The 20,479-nt window shown below is 39.9% G+C and overlaps 1 protein-coding gene across 5 annotated transcripts in view; it reads right to left on the bottom strand.

Moving 5' to 3' along the window:
- The window catches only part of SIRT1 (sirtuin 1), a 63,626-nt gene extending 45,224 nt beyond the window's left edge, over positions 1–18,402 (bottom strand). Inside the window, exons 1-5 of one of the 5 annotated variants that reach the window (XM_058696488.1) lie at positions 18,259–18,402; positions 5,207–5,271; positions 4,795–4,962; positions 2,124–2,182; positions 923–1,016 (exon numbers count right to left, since the gene is read on the bottom strand). The gene's annotated coding sequence lies outside the window, so the exon portion shown is untranslated. The remainder of the gene's footprint in view (positions 1–922; positions 1,017–2,123; positions 2,183–4,794; positions 4,963–5,206; positions 5,272–18,258) is intronic. The other 4 variants (XM_058696489.1, XM_058696490.1, XM_058696492.1 and 1 more) reach the window with 4 other exon arrangements.
- Positions 18,403–20,479: the final 2,077 nt, after the last annotated feature.

Raw genomic sequence — 20,479 nt, 5'->3', positions numbered from 1 at the left:
TTCATAAGATCAACTCACAAATTACTAAAATACAAACTATTACATCTCTAAATAACTTATTTAAAATATAACAAGACTTTCAAAGATATTTAATAATATTATAAGAACTTAAATGAGGGACCCCTGGGTGGCTCAGTCGGTTAAGCATCTGACTTTGGCTCAGGTCACCATCTCACGGTTTGTGAGTTCGAGCCCCACATCGGGCTCTGTGCTGATGGCTCAGAGCCTGGAGCCTTCTTCGAATTCTCTGTCTTCTTCTCTCTCTGCCCCTCCCCCACTTGTGCTCTGTCTCTCAAAAAATTAATTAAAAAAATTATTTAAAAAAAAAAAAAAAAACCAAAAACTTAAATGAGGGGGCACCTGGGTGGCTCAGTCGGTTAAGCGTCCGACTTTGGCTCAGGTCATGATCTCATGGTTCACATGCTTGAGCCCCGCATCAGGCTCTGTGCTGACAGCTCAGAGCCTGGAGCCTACTTCGGATTCTGTCTCCCTCTCTCTCTCTGCCCCTCCCCCACTCATGCTCATTTTCTCTCTCTCAAAAATAAATGTTAAAAATCATTTTTTTAATAAAAAAAAAACTTAAATGAGTGTCTCCTCTTTTCCACTCTGTAGGGTCAATGACCACCTATTTTTTTTCACTTTTGGCTTAAGCTTTTTACTCGATGTCTAGCATTAACATTGGAGCTCAATAAATGTTTTTTTTAATGAATCATAAAGTTCATAATCATTCCTATAGCCAAGTAAGTTTTGGTACTAGTGCCTCAAAGGAAGAGTCAGAAACCCAAAGGAGGAAAGTAAGATGAGTAATATTCTCTTCTATCTTTCCCAATTCCTAATGCTGGGAAGCATGGTATTTACTCATTCAAAATAATTACCCCATACTTGAGAGATAATGGATCAGAACGATCTGCTTTCTGCTTACCTTGTGGGTTTCTGAAGAGGCACTGGCTCAGCTCAAAGACATGTCGAAGTCCCCTGAGCAAAATCAAGGTATGCTGTGATTATTAGGCCAGCCCCTGAAGAATAAAGAAATGGACAGAAATCCAGGTGATAATGTTTTCTCAGAAACATCTTTGCCACTTACACCTCTTTTATGGAGCCCTCAAACATTTCTACCTAATTTTATTGGTTCAAATAATATCAAATATGTTTGATTTAAAACTTTATTGGGGCCTATTTTTTAGTTTTAAAGTTTATTTATTTATTTTGAGAGAGAGAGAGAGAGAGAAAAGAGACAGAGAGAGAATTAATGGGGGAGGAGCAGAGAGAGAGGGACAGAGACAGAATCCCAAGCAAGCTTCACACTTTTATCTTGGAGCTTGATGTGGCACTCAAACTCATGGACCTGTGAGATTATGACCTGAGATGAAATCAAGAGTCAGATGCCTAAATGACTGAGCCACCCAGGCACCCTGGGACCTATTTTTTAAATCTCCTTTACCACTAATATTAATTCTACCTTGAAACCTTCACTTATTTTCATATTTGAATATTTCTCTCTGTTTCTATAGAAACTGGTACATGATATTTTTTACTTTACACATCTTGCATCATAATAGTTATTTGTGCATTTGTATTATCTCACCTATTTGGTGATAAGCTTTTTAAGTATATCAAAAAGTATATTTTTATATTTTAAGTATATTAAAGTATATTTCATAAAATATAAAATAAAATAAAAAGTATATTTTAAGTACATTAAAAAGTATATTAAAAAAGTAAATATATTTTACTTAGTCTTCAATTGATCATTTCACCGATACTACAAACTATCCACTATATACATAATGTGATACAGAGCGCCTGGCTGTCTTAGTTGGTAGAGCATGTGACTCTTGATCTTGAGGTCTGGAGTTCAGGCTCCATGTCAAATGCAGAGATTACTTAAAAAGAAAAGACAAGAAAAAAAAAAGCAACCAAGTACATAATGATGCATAAATGGGTATGAGCATGGAGAAGAAATATACAATTCCTGACCACATAGAACTTGGGGAATATATCACTTATCATTCATACAGAAGGCATTCACATGAGAAAACTGTTTTTTTTGTGTGTGGTAGGTGAGATTTTGAAATATAGCATCTCTTGCAATTATAATTAAAATATAAGCTGGTTAAGAGTACCTGGCTGGCTCAGTCGGTACAGCATGCGACACTTGATCTCATGGTCCTCAGTTCAAGCCCTGCGTTGGGAATAGAGATTATTTTAAAATATGTGTATGTGTGTGTGTGTGTATTAGTTAGACTGCAAATCCAGTAGTTAAATTAATACATCACTTAAATTTATGATGGTAGTAGTAAAGAAAAGAAATAAAGTAGATAATTAAAATTGCAATTAAGTTACCATATTCTTATGAAAAAAAAATCACCATGAAGATTAAATATCACCAGCAGGTAACTGGTAAAATTCCAAGCAGCCAAAACCCTGTTCTAGGAAGCACATTACTTTCTGGAAGAGGATTCTCCCTTGAACTTTGTGGGTTTAAGTCAGGTGCTGATTCAGAAATGATAAATTTAATCAAGAAAAAAATTTTTTGCAATTTTTAAAAATATTTATTTTTGAGAGAGAGAGACAGAGTGTGAGCAGGGGCAGGGGAGGGGCAGAGAGAGAGGGAGACACAGAACTCCAAACAGGCTCCAGACTCTATGCTGTCAGCACAGAGCCCTATGTGGGGCTCAAACTCATGAACTGTAAGATCATGACCTGAGCCTAATTCCGATGGTTAACCGATTGAGCCATGCAGGTGCCCCTCAAGAAAAAAATTTTCTAAGAATGTATAATTTAAATAGATTATTAAAAGCAACCAAATAAGACTAAATCAACTTTTATGTAATATAAATTAATCTATTTTTTATTATAATGATAAAACATGATCTTTTTTAAAAAATTGTTAACATTTACTCATTTTTGAGAGAGAGAGAGAGAGAGAGACAGACAGACAGATATAAGCAGGGGTTGGGCAGAGAGAGAGGGAGACAGAATCTGAAGCAGGTTCCAGGCTCCAAGCTGTCAGCACAGAGCCCAATATGGGGCTTGAACTCAAAAACCGTGAGATCATGACATGAGCCAAAGTCAGATGCTTAACCAACTGAGCCACCCAGGTGCCTCAACATGATCCTTATCTAAGGCTTTTATTACTTAATTTATAATAATACAATATAATATACAGCTAAAATTATTTATAAAAATGTGGCATTCTTAAGCAAATTTATATATGCATATTGGTCTCTGATACAGTTTTGAAGGAATAGTTAAATAAGGATTATGAAATAATTCCATTAGTTAAATATGGATCCTAAATTATTCTGCTAATTTTTCTAGACACCATCATCACATTTTCCCTGTGTATTGTAGCAAAAAGAAGAAGTTATATCATGCTAAAAATTAATCAGCTGCTCTAGCCACTAAAATACAATTTTGTATTTTGGTAATAGAAGGCAGAAATTTTTAAACATTTCATTAAAAAAATTTTTTTTAAGTTTATGTATTTTGAGAGAGACAGAATGAGCTGGGGAGGGGCAGAGAGACAGGGAGAGAGGGTCCCAAGCAGGCTCTGCACTGACAATGTGGGGTTGGAACCCACAAAACTGTGAATTCATGACCTGAGCCAAAACTGAGAGTTGGATGCTTAGCGGACTGAGCCACCCAGGCACCTCTAAACATTTAAAAAAATTTTTTTTCAACGTTTTTTATTTATTTTTGGGACAGAGAGAGACAGAGCATGAACGGGGGAGGGGCAGAGAGAGAGGGAGACACAGAATCAGAAACAGGCTCCAGGCTCCGAGCCATCAGCCCAGGGCCCGACGCGGGGCTCGAACTCACAGACGCGAGATCGTGACCTGGCTGAAGTCGGACGCTTAACTGACGGCGCCACCCAGGCGCCCCTAAACATTTTAAAAATGGGAATGAGATGAAGATGGTGGGGGGGAGGGCAGAATTCTAAGATATTCCCTAGAATATCTGCCCTTCTGTATGTATCATCCTTTCTCCCAGGTATGGGCGGGGCCTATGAATAGGCAGGATAGCTCCTCCTTTGATTAACTCACATTGCATAAACCTGTTTTAAAATTTTTTAAAAGTTTACTTATTTTTGAAAGAGAGAGAGCATGAGCAGGAGGGGCAGAGAGAGAGAGGGAGAGACAGAGACAGAGACAGAGAGAATCCCAAGCAGTATCTGTGCTGCCAGCACAGAGCCGGAAGGGGAGATTGATCTCACAAAACATGAGATCCTGACCTGAGCAGAAATCAAGAATTGGATGCTTAACCTCCTGAGCCACCCAGACGCCCCTCTATAAACCTGTTTTAGCTCACTGGAGTGATTCTCCTGCTGGCTTCTGAGAGGTAACCTGGCCACCTTGTGAGCTGGCCACCTGACAAGGAACTGCAGGGGCCTCTAGGAACAGAGTGGATCCCAGCTGTCATCAGCAAGAAAGGTGGCTCCTCAGTCCTACAACTGCCAAACTGAATTCTGTCAACAATCAGTGAGCTTGAAATAGAACCCCAAGCCTCAGATGAGACCAACCCCCCAGAGTACACCTTGACTGCAGACTGTGAGACCCTGAGTAGCAGATTCAGTTAAAACCTCCGTAACCATGGAAACTGCAATAATAAACGTATGCTGTTTAGAACTACCGAGTGTGTGGTTCATGGTAACTTTACGCAACATCAGAAACTTATACAGATGGCTTGTAGTAAGGGAAGAAGTTTTTTTGATATGATTTAATAAGACATGTGGTAACTATGGTATTTGATAATCCACAACACAGAATCGAAAATAAATTACATAAGGGGCACCTGAGTGGCTTAGCTGGTTGAGCGTCCAACTTCAGATTTCTCAGTTCGTGAGTTCAAGCACCACATCCAGCTTGCTGCTGTCAGCACAGAGCCTGCTTCGGATCCTCTGTTCTCTTCTCTCTGCCCCTGCCCCACTTGTGCGTGCTCTCTCTCTCTCAAAAATAAACCCTAAAAGAAAATTTAAAATAAGTTACGTAAAATGTTTATCTATAGGTTTTATACAGTATCAAAAACTCAAAAAATTTGGTTCTCCTGGCTGGCTCAGTCAGTAGAGCATGTGACTCTTGATCTCCCGGCCATGAGTTCCAGCCCCACATTTGGTGGAGTGTTTATTTAAGAAAAAAAAAAAAAAAAAAAAAAGGCATTCTAAGGAAAATTTCTAGTTATATTTAAAAGAATCAGCCTTACTAACCTGCATTACTTCAGCTACTCAACTGTATTTTCTTTCCAGCTAATGACACATCCTGGGGATTAGTGCTGTAATAGACGAAAGAGAATTTTTAAAACTTAAATTCATACTAAAGCTATTTTAAACCTTTCAATATTTCTAACTTAAGTTCTCTTTGCTTTTCTCAGACTTTCCTTCATGAAAAGACATTCTTGGACAATAGCTGAAGGATGAAAGAAATTAGGTTAAACACGAATTACCATTGCTCCCATTGTCCACACTGATTTCAGAACATCCCAAGGCCAGTATACCCCATTTATAAATCAGTGATCCACCCTTAACAGAAATATGTTTAAGTCTGGAAAAGGCAGGAAGCTAAGGAGGGCTTATGGAATCTTGATAAAACATTAAATTGGTCCATTTCCAACTACTGTCCATTTGTATGGCATCTTTGAAGTTGTCACACTGGGGACATTGTTACACTGCAGTAGTATTGCGGACCAAGGTGGGCGTGACTTTTCTTTGTAAGTATGAAAGCTGTCATGAAAAGGAAATGGAGAAGGATAGCCTGAATCAAGGCTACCAAAAGGTATAGGTGACGGTATGGGCATATAATTTCCTTAAATTATATATACCTACATATTCCCTGTCAAGTCTTCCAGTACTCCAGTTTGAAGACCTCAGCCCTAGAATATGAGTTAATCCTGGTCAATGACTGTATCTCATGATCTTTATTCTTCTCTTCCTCCCTTTCCTTAACACCAGGTGAGGCAGGTAATAGAAAAGTAGATAATGGCCTCTCAATGGGCTCCAGAGACTCTGGTCTGCCAGAAATGGTGTCCCTCTGCCTGGAGAGGGCAGGATAACCCGTCAGATTGTTGCTTCATAATTCTCCAGTATATTTATTTCCCAGAGGCCATCTTTTAACCACCACATTACTTCAGAAATTACCATGTGAAATGAACCGTTCTCTAAGCACTATAAATCCAACACAGATTTATTGAACACCTACCTCATGTAAACGTTGGTTCTGTACTTGGGGGAAGGGTATGCTGATACGAGAAGCAGGTTCCTGAGTTTTGGGAATTCACAGTTCAGATGGGGAAATGGACTCATGTACAGAAAATTCAAACATAGGATCATGTATTTTGTTTTAAACAACATCCGTGCTCCTGAAGATCTCACGTCAATTCAAACATCACATTTTTCAAGACTAATTTGGATAAAGGTCAGTGGTGAAATGTTTTTTGTTTAGCAGCTAAAGTATCAACAATATTTGCAATGGACTCAGCTCCCCAGCTCTGAAATCATGCTATTCTTGAATTTTTTACTTAGGAAGTTTGCATTATATCCATATTTACATATTCAAAAGAACATTTAATCACAGGATTTCACCATTTTATAATACAAATTCTCAAACAGTGCATTTGCACGGTCCAAGGAACAAAGGTAATGGGTGTACTGGGTGCCTCAGTTGCTTAAGTGGCTGACTCTTGATCTTGACTCAGGTAGTGATCTCATGCTTCTTGAGTTCGAGCCCCATGTTGGGCTCTGTGCTGACTGCAAGGAGCCTGCTTGGGATTCTCTCTCACTCTCTCTCTCTCTGCCTTTCCCCTGCACTCTCTGTCTCTCAAAATAAATAAATACACTTAAAAAAAAAACAGTACCGTACACGGTTGGATGTGTTTTACAGAGAGCACTTTATTCGGTAAATTAAATATCGGGACTTGGAAATGTTTTAACCTGGCACTTGGTAGGTGCCCAACAAATGAGTATTGTGATGAACTAAGTCTCTGGGGACACTATACAGATATGATGGAAATGAGGAAATTTCATAAATCCTGAACAAGTTGAGGGAGACTTTTTGAGGGGAATGTGGGGGCAAACATTAATGTGCCTTCAAATAAACCACAACAGGACAGAGGAGGTAGTTTTGCTTTGCCTGAGGCTTCAATGTAATTGGTCTGTACTGACCCCATTGAACTGGGATTTGCAGTTCCCCTATTCTCCCATCTAGGTTTCTGGGCAAAGAGGAGGGAGGAAGGGTTTGTTCTCTCATTAATTCCTTCCCTCTTAGGCCAAAGAAAGCTGGATATGGGAGACAAAAAAACCCTTCAATTTAGCAAGCTGGAAGAGGTCAATCAGAAAACACACTCAAAAGCAAACTTAGTGCATTGCCAAGGGGAATGGGGCACTGAACCCCCAGCAGATTATATCCAGAGAGGGAGATGTAATCTGGGCCTCAGAGCCCCCAAAGTGGGGATAGGGCACTGGAGAGCAGTTTGATTCCAGGTCAGCACTAAAACAGTTTGAGACTTGGGATTGGGAAGGTATCAAAATCTAAATCTTAAAGTTTTCTTTAAATAATCCAATAGAAGGCAATGGCAGTTTCTAGGGCCCTTATTATGCAAAAATGCTCAGTCAATCTTTGATGGGAGTCGTTTTAAAGATAGAAGAAAGAAATCCAGGTGGAACTGCCCAGGCATTTGTTTCCAACCTTGGCTACTTTCTGGCCTTGGACTGCTTAAAAATTTCAATGCTGAGGCTGGACCCCAGACTGATTACATTGACGTATCCGGGTGGGGTGGGGGTGGGGGGTTCCAGGCAGTAATAGTTTTAAAGCTGCCCAGCTGATTCCAGTATCCTGTGAAGCTCCACTGATGGGCACTTTTGTAGAGAACTGGGAAGCCCAAGTCTTAACTTCCAGGCAGACACTCAATGAATTTAACATATTCTATTTATAAGTCAAAACGTTGGATTTAGTCTGCAGTAAAAACTCAAGAGTAGATGTGGTGTTAGGCATAATTGATAATTGGAGCATACATTCCACAGGAACTATGTAGAAGGTATTTCTTCATATTTACTAGTTGACTCCCTCCCCCTACCCCCTTCCTTTTAGAGCAAAGTAGTTTTAAATGAACTAAATGGTTCTTTGAGGCCTGAGAGAGTCTAACTTATTAATCTTTCTGGGCCTTGGGTTAAAAAAAAAAAGTCTATGGGGCGCCTGGGTGGCTCATAGGTTAAGGTTAAGCATCCAACTCTTGGTTTCGGCTCAGGTCATGATCTCGCAGTTTGTGGGTCCAAGCCCCGCACTGGGCTCCTCCACATGGAACCTGCTTGGGATTCTCTCTCTGCCCCTCCCCTGGTTTGTCCCTCTCTCTCAAAATAAATAAACATTTAAAGAAAGTCTATAACCTCAATTTTATGTAGTTTGAACCTGATACTGATAGACTACGCAGTTAGTTAGATATGAAGAGGAAGAAATGCTATCCGACAGGTAAAAGGGCAGAAACCAAGTTCCAAAAGATGCATGCGGTCTTCCCTAGGATCACGACTCTACAGTAACCTATAGCTTCATTATGGTATAGTTACATTGTGGTTTTTACCTCCTACACCCTGGGGGCGGGGAGAAGTTGCCTTGACACTTCTGACATAGACCACAGAGGGCTCCAAACTGCCCCTCTCAACCAGGAGGAGTCCCATAGCTGATTGGCTGCAACCTTGGTCAAGAACCACCCTCAGTATGACCCAAAACCTACCTAAACATAAAAATGAGTACCTGGCAGGGTGCCTGGGTGGCTGTCAGGTGCCCAACTTCAGCCAGGTCATGATCTCGTGGTGTGAGGGTTTGAACCCAGCATAAAGATAAATAAACATTTAAGGGAAAAAAAAAAAAAAAAAAAGGAGTACCTGGCTGGCTCAGTAGGTAAAGCCCTAGACTCTTGATCTTGGGGGCTGTGAGTTCTAGCCCACACTGGGCATAGAGACTGCTTTAAAAGAAATAATAAAAGCTCAGTCGGTTAAGTGCCCAACTGTTGATTTTGGACTCTTAATTTTGACTCAGGTCATGATGTCCAGGTTCGTGAGATCGAGGCCCTCATAGAGCTCTGTGCTGTCAGCCTGCTTGGGATTCTCTCTCTCCTGTCTCTGCCCCTTCCCCACGCACACACACACATTCCCTCTCTCTCTCTCTCAAAATAAATAAATAGACATTTTAAAAGAAGTAATAATTAAAAAAAAAGAAAGAAAAACAGTCCTGATCCCTCTTGGGGTATCTGCCACCTTTGGACGTGCCCACTTTTCGTCTCCAGAATGTACCTTTGTTTGAATTGCTATTAAACACTTGCTTGTTTAAGAGTTTGGCTCTGAATTCTTTCTTGGCTTGTCAACTTGCCACTGACAAAGCTGCTTCTCTAAAGTACCTGTGGCCAGAATGACCTCTATGTTTTTAATCAAGGTAAAAAGTACATACAGTAAAATGCACAAATATTAGCTTAACATTTTGATGAGTTTTGATAAATGAATACATCCATATGGCCATCATCACCCCAGGAAGTTTCTTTATGCCCTTCAGTCTCCCACTCTCCCCATTCATCAGGGAACTGCTCTTCTTTTATTATCCTACATCAGTTTTGCCAGTTCTTGCACTTCACTGAAATGGAATCTCACATCATGAGCTTTATCACAGTGATCTTTTAAATTTTACTTATTTTTAAAGTTTATTTATTTAAGTAATCTCTACTTCTCCCAACGTGGGGCTTGAACTCATGACCCTGAGATCAAGAGTCACATACTCTTCTGACTGAGCCAGCCAGGCATCCCTGCTCTTTAAAAATTTAAGACACAGTGTTCACTTCGGCAGCACATATACTGAAAATTTAAGACACAAATTGGATATTTACTCTTGGAATAAAATCCAGACTCCTTCTTGTGGCCAGCAAGGCCCTGTATCCCTCTCAGTCAGTCCTCCAGCACTGTCTCCCAACTCTACCCTGTGCTCATTATAATGGTGTTCTATCCACAAAGGCCTTCTTTCCCAGCACCTTCCAACTCAGGGTCTTTGCTCAGCTGTATTCCTCTTCACTCCTATTGGCCTTCAGGCATCATCTTAAGTGTTACTTCCTCTCAGAGGTATTCCCTTGTGCCTCAATTCCAAATTCCAATTCCCTTTGTTCTTTTCATTTCTGTCACTATCACAATTAATAATTATATATCTATATGCGTTTATTCTACTTTAAAATTGTTCATCGCTTTCAGTTTATCCACAAGGGTAGTGGCCATGTCTGTTTTGTTCACCACTGTGTTTCTAGCCCCTAGCCCAGAACATGAAACATATTAGGTGTCCAATAAATGTGTTAAAATAAATGTGTAAAATAAATGGATGAAATGGTTTAATTGGACTATTGTATTGAAAAATGAGAAAAAAGGGATAGAAAGGAAAGGCAAGAAAGATGTGGGCAAGTAAGGGTAGGATTTCAGAGAACGGCTCCTCCTTTAACTTTGAGTAGTGAGAGTGAGGAGCAAGTGTTATATACAACAATGGAAAGAACATTTGGGAAGAAGTCAGATCATCCGGCTCAATGACTTCTCTGGACTGTTTTCCTCATTTATATAATGCATGACCTGGACTAGAATATTTCATCAGTACTACCTCACCCCCATGTAGCATTTGGAAATAGTAAGTGGGAATTTTCCATAGTCACAATAATTGGAGACCACTATTGGCATTTATTAATTTGGAGCACCAGAATGTTAAATATCCTACAATGCATGAGACAGTCTTAACCTTGTGTCATCCAAAGTACCAGTGCTGGGGCACCTGGGTGGTTTAGTCAGTTGAACTTCCAATTTCGGCTCAGGTCATGATGTCATAGTTTGTGAGTTCGAGCCCCACATTGGGGCTCGCTGCCACCAGCTGGCTTAGGATCCTCTGTCCACCGCCCTCTCTCTTTCAAAAACAAATAAACATTTAAAAAAAATTCAAAATACCAGTGCTGAGAAATACTACTACAGTAGGCATAGCCTGTGTTTCCGCATTTTGTGATACTTCTTAGGTGACCTTCCACGCAAATGCTTATTGCATTTAAATAACCTTATTTAGTAAATTATCTATTATAAGTCTAACTGCTTAATTTAGTTTGTCGTAAGAACTCAAGGACAGACATATCAGCATGATTCATATTTGAGGTATATACTCCACAGGAACTATGTAGAAGTTATCCTATTTCTTCATTAGTTAGCTTTTTCCACTTCCTTTTTTTGGGTAAGCATTTCTCTAAGAAATTCAAGATCTTGATCCTATTTCGTTCTTCCTTAGTTGATGTGTAGGTAGAAGTGAGTTTAAATTTGGGAAACTGTTATGGACTGATGCTTGTGCCCTCTCTCTCCCCCCAAATTCACATATTGGAGCCCTAATGCCCAACTGCAATGAGATTTGGAGGTAGGGTATTTGGGAGGTAATTAGGTTTAGATGAGGTCATGAGGGTGAAGCCCCATGATGGGATTAGTATCTCCAAGGAAGACTTAGAGAAAGAGACTGGAGCTCCTTCTCTCTGCCACATGAGGACTGTGAGCAGGTGGCCATCTGCAGACAGAAAAAAGTTCCTCACCAAGGAACCAAATTGGCCATCACTTTGATCTTAGACTTCTTAGCCTCCAGAACTGAGAAATAGGCTCCTGTTGTTTAAGCCACCCAGTGTATGGTATTTTATTATGGCAGCTACACAAACTAAGGCTCAAAGAAAAGAAACATTAAAATTACACAGAGTCCTGCTGTGGCAAGGTTGATATTTTCAGTGTTGTGTTTCCCAGCCTAATGTTTTACCCACCAGAAATGACTCAGTAGTTAAGGAGACTATTTGCTAAATGTAGTATCATCTTCACAATCCTAAGGTCCTTGGCTGCTCTAAAATTGTATGTTGCTATAAAAATACACGGTGGAAACAACAGAAGTGTTCATCAATGGCAAGTGGATTAAAAAATGTATATCCACATGACAGAATATTATTTGACCATAAAAAGGAATGAATCACTATACATGCTGAATTCATAGATGAATCTTAAAAACATTATGCTAAGTGAAAGCAGCTAGTCATAAAAAAACACATATGATTCTATTTATATGCAATATCCAGAAAAGGCAAATATGTAGAGACAGAAAGGAGATTAGTGGTTTCTTAGGACCTGGGGCAACAGGGGGGAAAGGGACTAATATCTAAAGGATACAGGTTTTGGGGCACCTGGCTGGCTTAGTCGGTGGGACATGTGACTCTCTTGATCTCAGGGTCATGAATTCACACCCCTCACTGGGCATAGAACTCACTTAAAAACAAAAACAAAAGGATGCAGGTTTCTATTTGAGGTGATGCAAATATTCTAAAATGGACTATGGTGGGGCTCCTGGGTGGCTCAGTTGGTTAAGTGTCTGACTTCAGCTCAGGTCATGATCTCAAGGTTCGTGAGTTCAAGCCCCATGTTGGACTCTGCACTGACAGCTCAGAGCCTGGAGCCTGCTTTGGAGTCTGTGTCTCCCTCTCTCTCTGCTCCTCCCCTGCTTGTGGTCTCTCTCTCTCTCTCTCAAAAAAAAAATAAACATTAAAAAAAAATTTTTTTTAAATGGATTATGGTGATGGTTGTGAATATACTAAATAGACTTTAAGTGGGTGAATTATATGGCATGTGAAATGTGTATCAATAAAACTATTTTTAAAATATGAAAAGGTGTTCAACTTCATTCATGATTAAAGAAATGAGAATCAAAACAATGAGCAACCATTTTTCATCCATCAGATTGGATGAAATAATATTTTCAAGTCAATAATACTTATGATGGGAAAGAGTGTGGGGAAGTTAGTGCTCTTGTACACTGTTGGTGGGGATATAAATTGAGGCAATCTTCTCAGAGGGAAGTTTGGTAAGATCGCTCATGATTCAATATACACACACCTTTTTATTTAATCATTCCACTTCCAGGAATTTATTCTACTGTACATTTATTGAGCATGAAAATAATTATTGCAACAATGATTACAATTGAAAACAGTGATTAAAAATTGAAAACAACTAAGCGTCCATTAATAGAGAATTGAGTAAAATAAATTATAAATCCATATATAAATTCTGGGTTTGTGCTTGGTTAAACAAATGAAGTATAGAAACAGTATACATAACCTGCCACTCTTTTGTGTAAAAAAGGAAGAAAATAATAAATATATGTGTATTTGCATAAGGAAGGATACACAATAAATGAATATAAATGATTATCTGGTTGAGTGGGAACTAGGTAGATGGTAGAAGTAAATGCAAGACTTTCCACTGAATACCTTTTTATATTGTTTTATTTTTGAGCCATGTGAATATCTAAAAAATTAAATACAGAATATAACTGAAATAAAAGAATAAAGCTTATCCACAAAAAGTAAAATACAACCTGTACAAGATATATTAAGTGAAAAAACAAGTTGCAGAGTAGTATGTACACTTTTTCATTTATTCAGTTAACAGATACCTTTTGAGTCCCTAATTTATGTTCTAGAATCTAGGGATATGAAGTAAACAAGGCAGCTATGGCTCTGGCTGTCATAAAGATTACATTTTAGTAGTGCATAAGTATGCAAGCACATAAATAAACAAAGGTAACAGAGACTGACTTCGGTAGGGAGTATTTATTTGATGGATGTCACAAAAAGCCTGAGGAAGTGACAAATAAGCTGACACCCGCATGAGAAAGATGTGGGAAAAGAGTGGTCCAGGAAAATAATATAGTCAGTGCAAAGGTCCTAAAGCTGAAACAAGCTGGCAAGTTTGAAGATCTGGAATACAGTCTGCATAACAGGGGGAAGGTGGTAGGAGATAAAGTCACAGTGGTAGTCAGAAGATAGATCACGGTTTTAAATAAAAGAATAATACATATGTTTGGGGCACCTGGGTGGTTCAGTCAGTTAAATGTCTGACTCTTGGCTTCAGCTCAGATCATGATCTCACAGTGTGTGAGTTTGAGCCCCGCATCAGGCTCTGTGCTGACAGCATGGAGCATGCTTGGGATTCTCTCTCTCCCTCTCTCTCTGATCCTCCCCCATTTGTGTGCTTTCTCTCTGTCTCAAAATAAATAAATAAACTTAAAAAAAAAAAGAATAATACATATATTCATATAGAAATTGAAAATATTTGGAAGGACACACAAACATCTTAACATTATAGAGGCGCCTGGATGGCTTGGTCAGTTAAGCGTCAGACTTTAGCTCATGATCACAAGGTCTGAGAGTTTGAGCACTGTGTTGGGCTCTGTGCTGACAGCTCAGAGCCTGGAGCTGCTTTGGAGTCTCTGTGTCTCCCCCTCTCTCTCTCTCTCTCTGTCCCTCCCCTGCTGACGCTCTTTCTCTCTCAAAAATAAACATTAGGAAAAAAAAAGGAATCAACATTATTAAGTGGCTATTTTGTTGGTGGGTATTGGGGATAATGGTCAATAGTACTCTTTAAATTTTATATCTTTCAGAGGAGCCTTGATTTTTAAAAGTATTTAAAAGTGCATAAATAAGAAATATGCTTCAAAAAAAGTGTTTCTTAAAATGCAGAATGTTGAGTAAGAATCTAGTATGCAGTAGGAATCTAATACAGTGAAGCTTGATGATTCCTTTGGTTCTAGTCCCTCTAGTGGCAATCACGGGGTAGTGCTGGTGGCTGTTTCACAGCAGGAGAGCTAAAAAAAACTTTAATGAAACTGACATACTCAGAAGTTTGAATTCTTGAAATTGCATAATTCTTGTTAAATGTGGGTGGAGAAAACCCCAAAATCGCTACAGTTATTTTTACAATCACCGCCTGTACATCATGAAGCAGGGGCCAGCAAAATCATCAGATTTTAAAATTAAAACATGAGGAAAATGCTAGGGTTCAGTTGTCTTGCAACTGCATGGCTTAAATATCCAGGGTCCTGGTCACCATCTCTTCTGAGTCTTTTCTCGGGCCTATACTGCTCTGTCTTCTCTCCACCTGGATAAATTATGTCTCTCTCCCTTCTTGGTCAGCTCACTGCTTCTACATAGCTTCTCCAACAATTCACTTTGTCCCCCCCCCGCGCCGTTTTTTTTTTAAAGTTTATTTATTTATTTTGAGATAGAACCATAGTGGAAGGGGCAGAGAGAGAGGGGGACAGAGGATCCGAAGTGGGCTCTGCATTGATAGCAGCAAGCCCCATGCAGGGCTGGAACTCATGAACCTGAGTTCATGACCTGAGCCGGTTATATAGAAATTGAGCCAACTGAGCCACCCAGGCGCCCCTCTTTTTAAAAAAAAAAAAAAAAAAAAGCTTATTTATCTATTTTGAGAGAGCATGAGAGAGGGAGAGAGAAAATCCCAAGCAGTTACCACACCATCACTGCAGAGCCTGATTCAGGGCTCGAGCTTATGAACCCTAAGATCGTGAGCCAAAATCAAGAGTCGGATGCTTAACCAACTAAGTCACCCAGGTGCCCCTAGTTCCTCTCCTTTTTGACAAATCCTTTAATAATTCCTTGAGAGTAAAGGCACTAAGGTTAGAGGGGAAAGAACTGCTGAGTGTGAGTGTCAGAGTTTGAAAGGATCTCAAGTCTTTCGCTATTCCAAGTGTGATCCCTAGATCAGCGGCCTGCTTGGGATTCTCTCTCTCCCTCTTTCTCTCTGCCCCTCCCCTTCTCGTGCTCTCTCTCAAAATAAGTAAACTTAAAAAAAAAAATCTGTTACGGGTACTTGGATGGCTCAGTTGGTTAAGCATCTGACCTCACTCAGGTCAGGATCTCATGGTTCATGGGTTTGAGTCCCACATCGGGCTCTGTGCTGACAGCCAAGCCTGGAGCCTGTTTCGGATTCTGTGTCTCATTCTCTCTCTATCCCTCCCCTGCTCATGCTCTGTCGCTCTCAAAAATAAACATTAAAAAAAATTTTGTTTAATCTGTTATGCTAATAGATGCAAACCAATAATTTAGTGACTTGTTTACTCACAAATGGCATATTAACCACTTTTTTAATGATCATTAAAATGAGTAATTTTTAAAAATTGGGGCGCCTGTGTGGCTCAGTCGGTTAAACGTCCGACTTCAGCTCAGGTCATGATATCAAGGTCCGTGAGTTCGAGCCCTGCGTCGGGCTCTGTGCTGACAGCTCAGATCCTGGAACCTGCTTCAGATTCTGTGTCTTCCTCTCTCTCTGCCCCTCCCCTGTTCATGCTCTGTCTCTCTCTGTCTCAAAAATAAATAAACATTAAAAAAATTTTTTTTTAATTGAAAATACACACAGTAAAAATTCCAAAGGTATGAAAGTATATAGTAAAGTTAACCCACCATGCCTGTACTTGGGCCACCTAGTCCTCCTCTCTGAAGGAAAGTACTCTTACTTGTATATCTTTCTAGAGGCATTACTAGCATAGTTTAAATAGTTATTTTTTATTTTTAATTTTGTCTCAGGATAGGAATTTTTAGTAATGCCCCTTTCCTTTTTCTTTTTAATTTATTTTGAGAGAGAGAGACAAAGGGAGAGAGAGAGAGAGAGACAGAGAGAGAGAGAGCACAAGCATGGAAGGGGTAGAGAGACAGGGAGAGAAAGAGCATCCCAAGCAGTCTCTGTGCCATCACTGCAGAGCCTGATGCGGGGCTTGATCTTACGAACCCTGAGATCATAGCCGAAATCAAGAGTCCAACACCCAACCAACTGAGCCACCCAGGTGCCACTAGTCACTCTCCTTTTTGACAGATCCTTTAATAATTCCTTGAGAGTAGAGGCACTAAGGTTAGAGGGGAAAGAACTACCGAGTGTGAGTGTCGGAGCATGAAAGGATCTCAAGTCCTTTGCTATTCTGAGTGTGATCCCTGGATCAACAGGGACTTCACCTGGGTCATGGTCAAAAATGCACAATCTCAGACTTCACCCAGATATCCTGAAACAGCAGTTGGCCTTTAACCAGATCACCAGATCATTTGTATGAGCCTTTAAGGTTGAGAATCATTGCTCAAGGAAGTCAAGGAAGTATGGCTCAACAAGGAGCCAGTGGAGAGCTGATGCTAGAAATCAGGTCTCCTAACAGCCTTGTCATGTGCATTTTCCAATAGGCCAAAATTCTGGCCAGGTAATTTGATGTAGTGTTTTTATGTATTTTCTTCACAGTCGGCTCAAGAGTCAGACACAGCAGCAATCAAAGCAGCTTTACCACTAGCATATAGTAGGAGCCCCATAATGGTGGTTTTTATATTTTCTGTTCTTACTATTATTTTTCTAAATTAATAAAAACTTTACTTTTTAGAATTTTAGTTTCACAGCAAAATTGAGTAGTTTCCACATACCCTCTTTCCACACGCACAAACTCCCCACCACCATCCATATCCCTACACACCATTTTAACAACGGGATCACTGATTAAAACTTCAAAGCAATGTTTCAACAGCCTTTTTAAGGACTCTTTCACAAATTCTATTCGATGTCTGACTTAACAAAAATACTCTGTTTTAACATATCCTGTACTTGTCTCAAAATGCTATTTTGTTCTCACAGCCAGGGAAGGATTTTATTAGGTTGTTTTACAAATTGGTGACACTGATATATTTGGAGTCTAAGGTCCTGGCAGGCTCCGTTTATTTCTGCTGGATCGCATGCTGGAATGGAGCAGTAGATTCTGAGGAGCAGGAGTTGAAAGCTAGGAGCTAAGATAAAATCGAGGCCTTTTTATCACAGTGCACAAATGGTGTCCAGGATCCCAGCCTAAGCAGGGGGATGGGGGCCTGCGTTGTGGGAAATCAGGACGAAGGGTTGCAAGCAGTTTCTGGAACTTGGGTTTAGTGCCTTGAAAGCTCGAGTTCCAGAAAACCGCAAGGAAAAAGTGCCAATTTTGTTTAGCAGGACAGAAATTTGGCGCGAGAGTGTAAGGAAAAGCGAGAGGCAGGAGAGCGGCCAGTCTGAGGACAACTCTAGGGGCTGCCCAGAGCTCACCTATAGGCTGCCCAATTTCTTTTTCCTTTCTTTTTAAAAATTTATTTATTTATTTATTTATTTATTTATTTATTTATTTGAGAGAGAGAGAGAGAGAGACAGAGAGAGAGAGAAAGAGAGAGAAAGAGAGAGCGAGCAAGCAGGGCAGGGGCAGAGACAGAGGGAGAGAGAAAGAATCCCAAGCAGGTTCCGCACTGTCAGCTCAGAGCCCAAAGCCGGGCTGCAACCCACCACAGCAAAAACCAAGAGCCAGACGCTCAACCGACTGAGCCACTAAGGCACCCCACAGGCTGCCTAATTTTTATTCTCGCTCAGTGCTTCTGAGGCTTGTGGTCTCTTACCTTCCAACTTTTCTCCTTTCTGTCTTGCTGACCTTAGCTGTTTTTTCTTTCCCACTTAAAGACAAGGCATTTGTAAAAAACCCCAACAAGACAGAAGCCACAAGCACTTCCGGAGGGGTGGCTCCCAGAGGCCGGAAGTAACTAGGACTTCCCAAGATGCCCCTTTCCCTCTAATCCCTCTGTGTCTTGTGGGAGTTGTAGTCCCAGAGTGGGTGAGGCTTCTCAGACTTGAGGAGATTGGGTGTTTCTCTGATCTGGTTGGTCCTGAGGTTGGGCATCTGACTCAGCGAGTCTTGAGGTGTAAAGAACTTTAACTTTGTTAAAAAGTTCTACGTGATTGCTACTATATATTTTGCACTATGCATTTTTAAGGGTTTTATTCAATGGCCATATGTAAATAAAACAAATGGTAGTTGCTCTTTGAAAATATTAAAAAGCATAACGAGAAATCAAAAATGGTGGGATGAATACATTGACCTGGTACAAACAGTTCAGAAAAGTATAAACTGAAACTAAAAGCCTCTCTTCTGTATCTGCCCAGCTCCCCTCCCTTAAAAGAAAAGCACCATCTTTTTAAAGAAAAAAATTAAAAGTGCAAATGTACACACTATTAAAAAGTACACAAAAGTGATAGTGCTTTAATACTCTTCTCAAACTTCCTTTTTCATTTGCTAATCCATGTTAGACATCTTTCCATACTGTACAGAAAGAGCTATCCTACTCTCTTTTTAATGGCTGTACAGTAATTTATTCCACAAACTGCCATCTTCTTCTCCATCTCATTGAGGGACATTTTGGCTGTTTCTGATTTTTTTTCTGCTGCAAAGACTGTTGCAATGATCACCTTGAACATATTTTGGTGTAAATCCGGGTAAATTCAGAGACAAAATTGCCCAGTTAACGAGATATAAGCTTTATTATATGTGCTGCCAAAGCAAGCACAACGAGATATAAGCTTTATAAAAGTTAATAAATACTACCAAATTGCCAAATGGTGCCAGTTTACACTCTTATCTAGCAATGTATGAAGGTGTTTACTTCCTTACTTCTGCTTTAGGATTGGGTATTATCAAACTTTAGAAATTCCACTCTCCGAGAGGTGAACAATTTATCTTCCTTTAAATTTCATAGTGATAAGTAAGGTTGCACTCCTATGTGTATCGGCCATCTATATTTCTGAGAGTAGCTGTATTCTCAGCCCAGTTTTCTATTGGATTGTTAACCTTGTTCTTATTGATTTGTCTGCACTTTTTGTAAATTAGGGAAGTTGCTCTTTTGTCTATTATGGGAATTGTGAAATTGTTCTCCCTGTACATTATTAACCTGATTTTACTTTTGTATTTTTTGTGCTGCACAAATGCACTTAATATTTATATACTCATGTTTATTAATTTTCTCGATGGCTTCTGGGTTATTTGATTATATGTAATTTATTTTGGCATAAGGAGGGACGGTTCTAGCTTTATCATTTCTCCAAATATTAGCCAGTTGGTCCCAACATGATTTTGGGTACCTTTATTGGGAGAAAACCCCAATGGGCATTAACAATACACCGTATGGGGGCGCCTGGGTGGCTCAGTCAGTTAAGCATCCGACTCTTGATTTTGGCGTGGGTCATGATTTCATGGTTCGTGGGTTTGAACTCCACATTGGGTTCTGCACTGACAGTGCGGAGCCTGCTTGAGATTCTCTCTCTCCCCTCTCTCTCTCTGCCCATATCCTGTTTTCTCTCTCCCTCAAAATAAATATATAAACTTGAAAATATATATATATATTCCCTATAATGACATGCTGTGCTAGGTTTGAAGGTTAATTTCGGGGAAAGAGTAGAAATAAATAAGTGGCACTCCAACTTTTCTCAAAACATCTGCTCGCTCTTTCTTTATATATTTATTTATTTGTTTGTTTGTTTTTTAAAGTTTTTGTGGGGGGAACGCATTTTCTTTTTCTTTTTTTTAAATGTTTATTTATTTATTTTGAGAGAGGGAGAGAGAGAGAGAGAACATGGACAGGGGAGGGGCAGAGACAGGAGAGAAAATCCCAGGCAGGCTCTGTTCTGTCAGCGCAGGGCCCCATATAAGGCTCAATCTCACGAACCATGAAATCATGACCTGAACTGAAATCAAGAGTCAGCTGCTTAACCAACTGAGCCACCCAGGTGCCCCCTGGTAACCTTTTATGCCCCCCAAAGTCTGGTAATCTATTTTAAAGTAAGTAATGA

The sequence above is a fragment of the Neofelis nebulosa genome, chromosome 13 (genome assembly GCF_028018385.1).
Source record: "Neofelis nebulosa isolate mNeoNeb1 chromosome 13, mNeoNeb1.pri, whole genome shotgun sequence".
Classification (NCBI taxonomy): Eukaryota; Metazoa; Chordata; class Mammalia; order Carnivora; family Felidae; genus Neofelis; species Neofelis nebulosa.
Note: the sequence above shows the minus strand (reverse complement) of the source record. Positions and strands in the feature narration are given on the sequence as shown.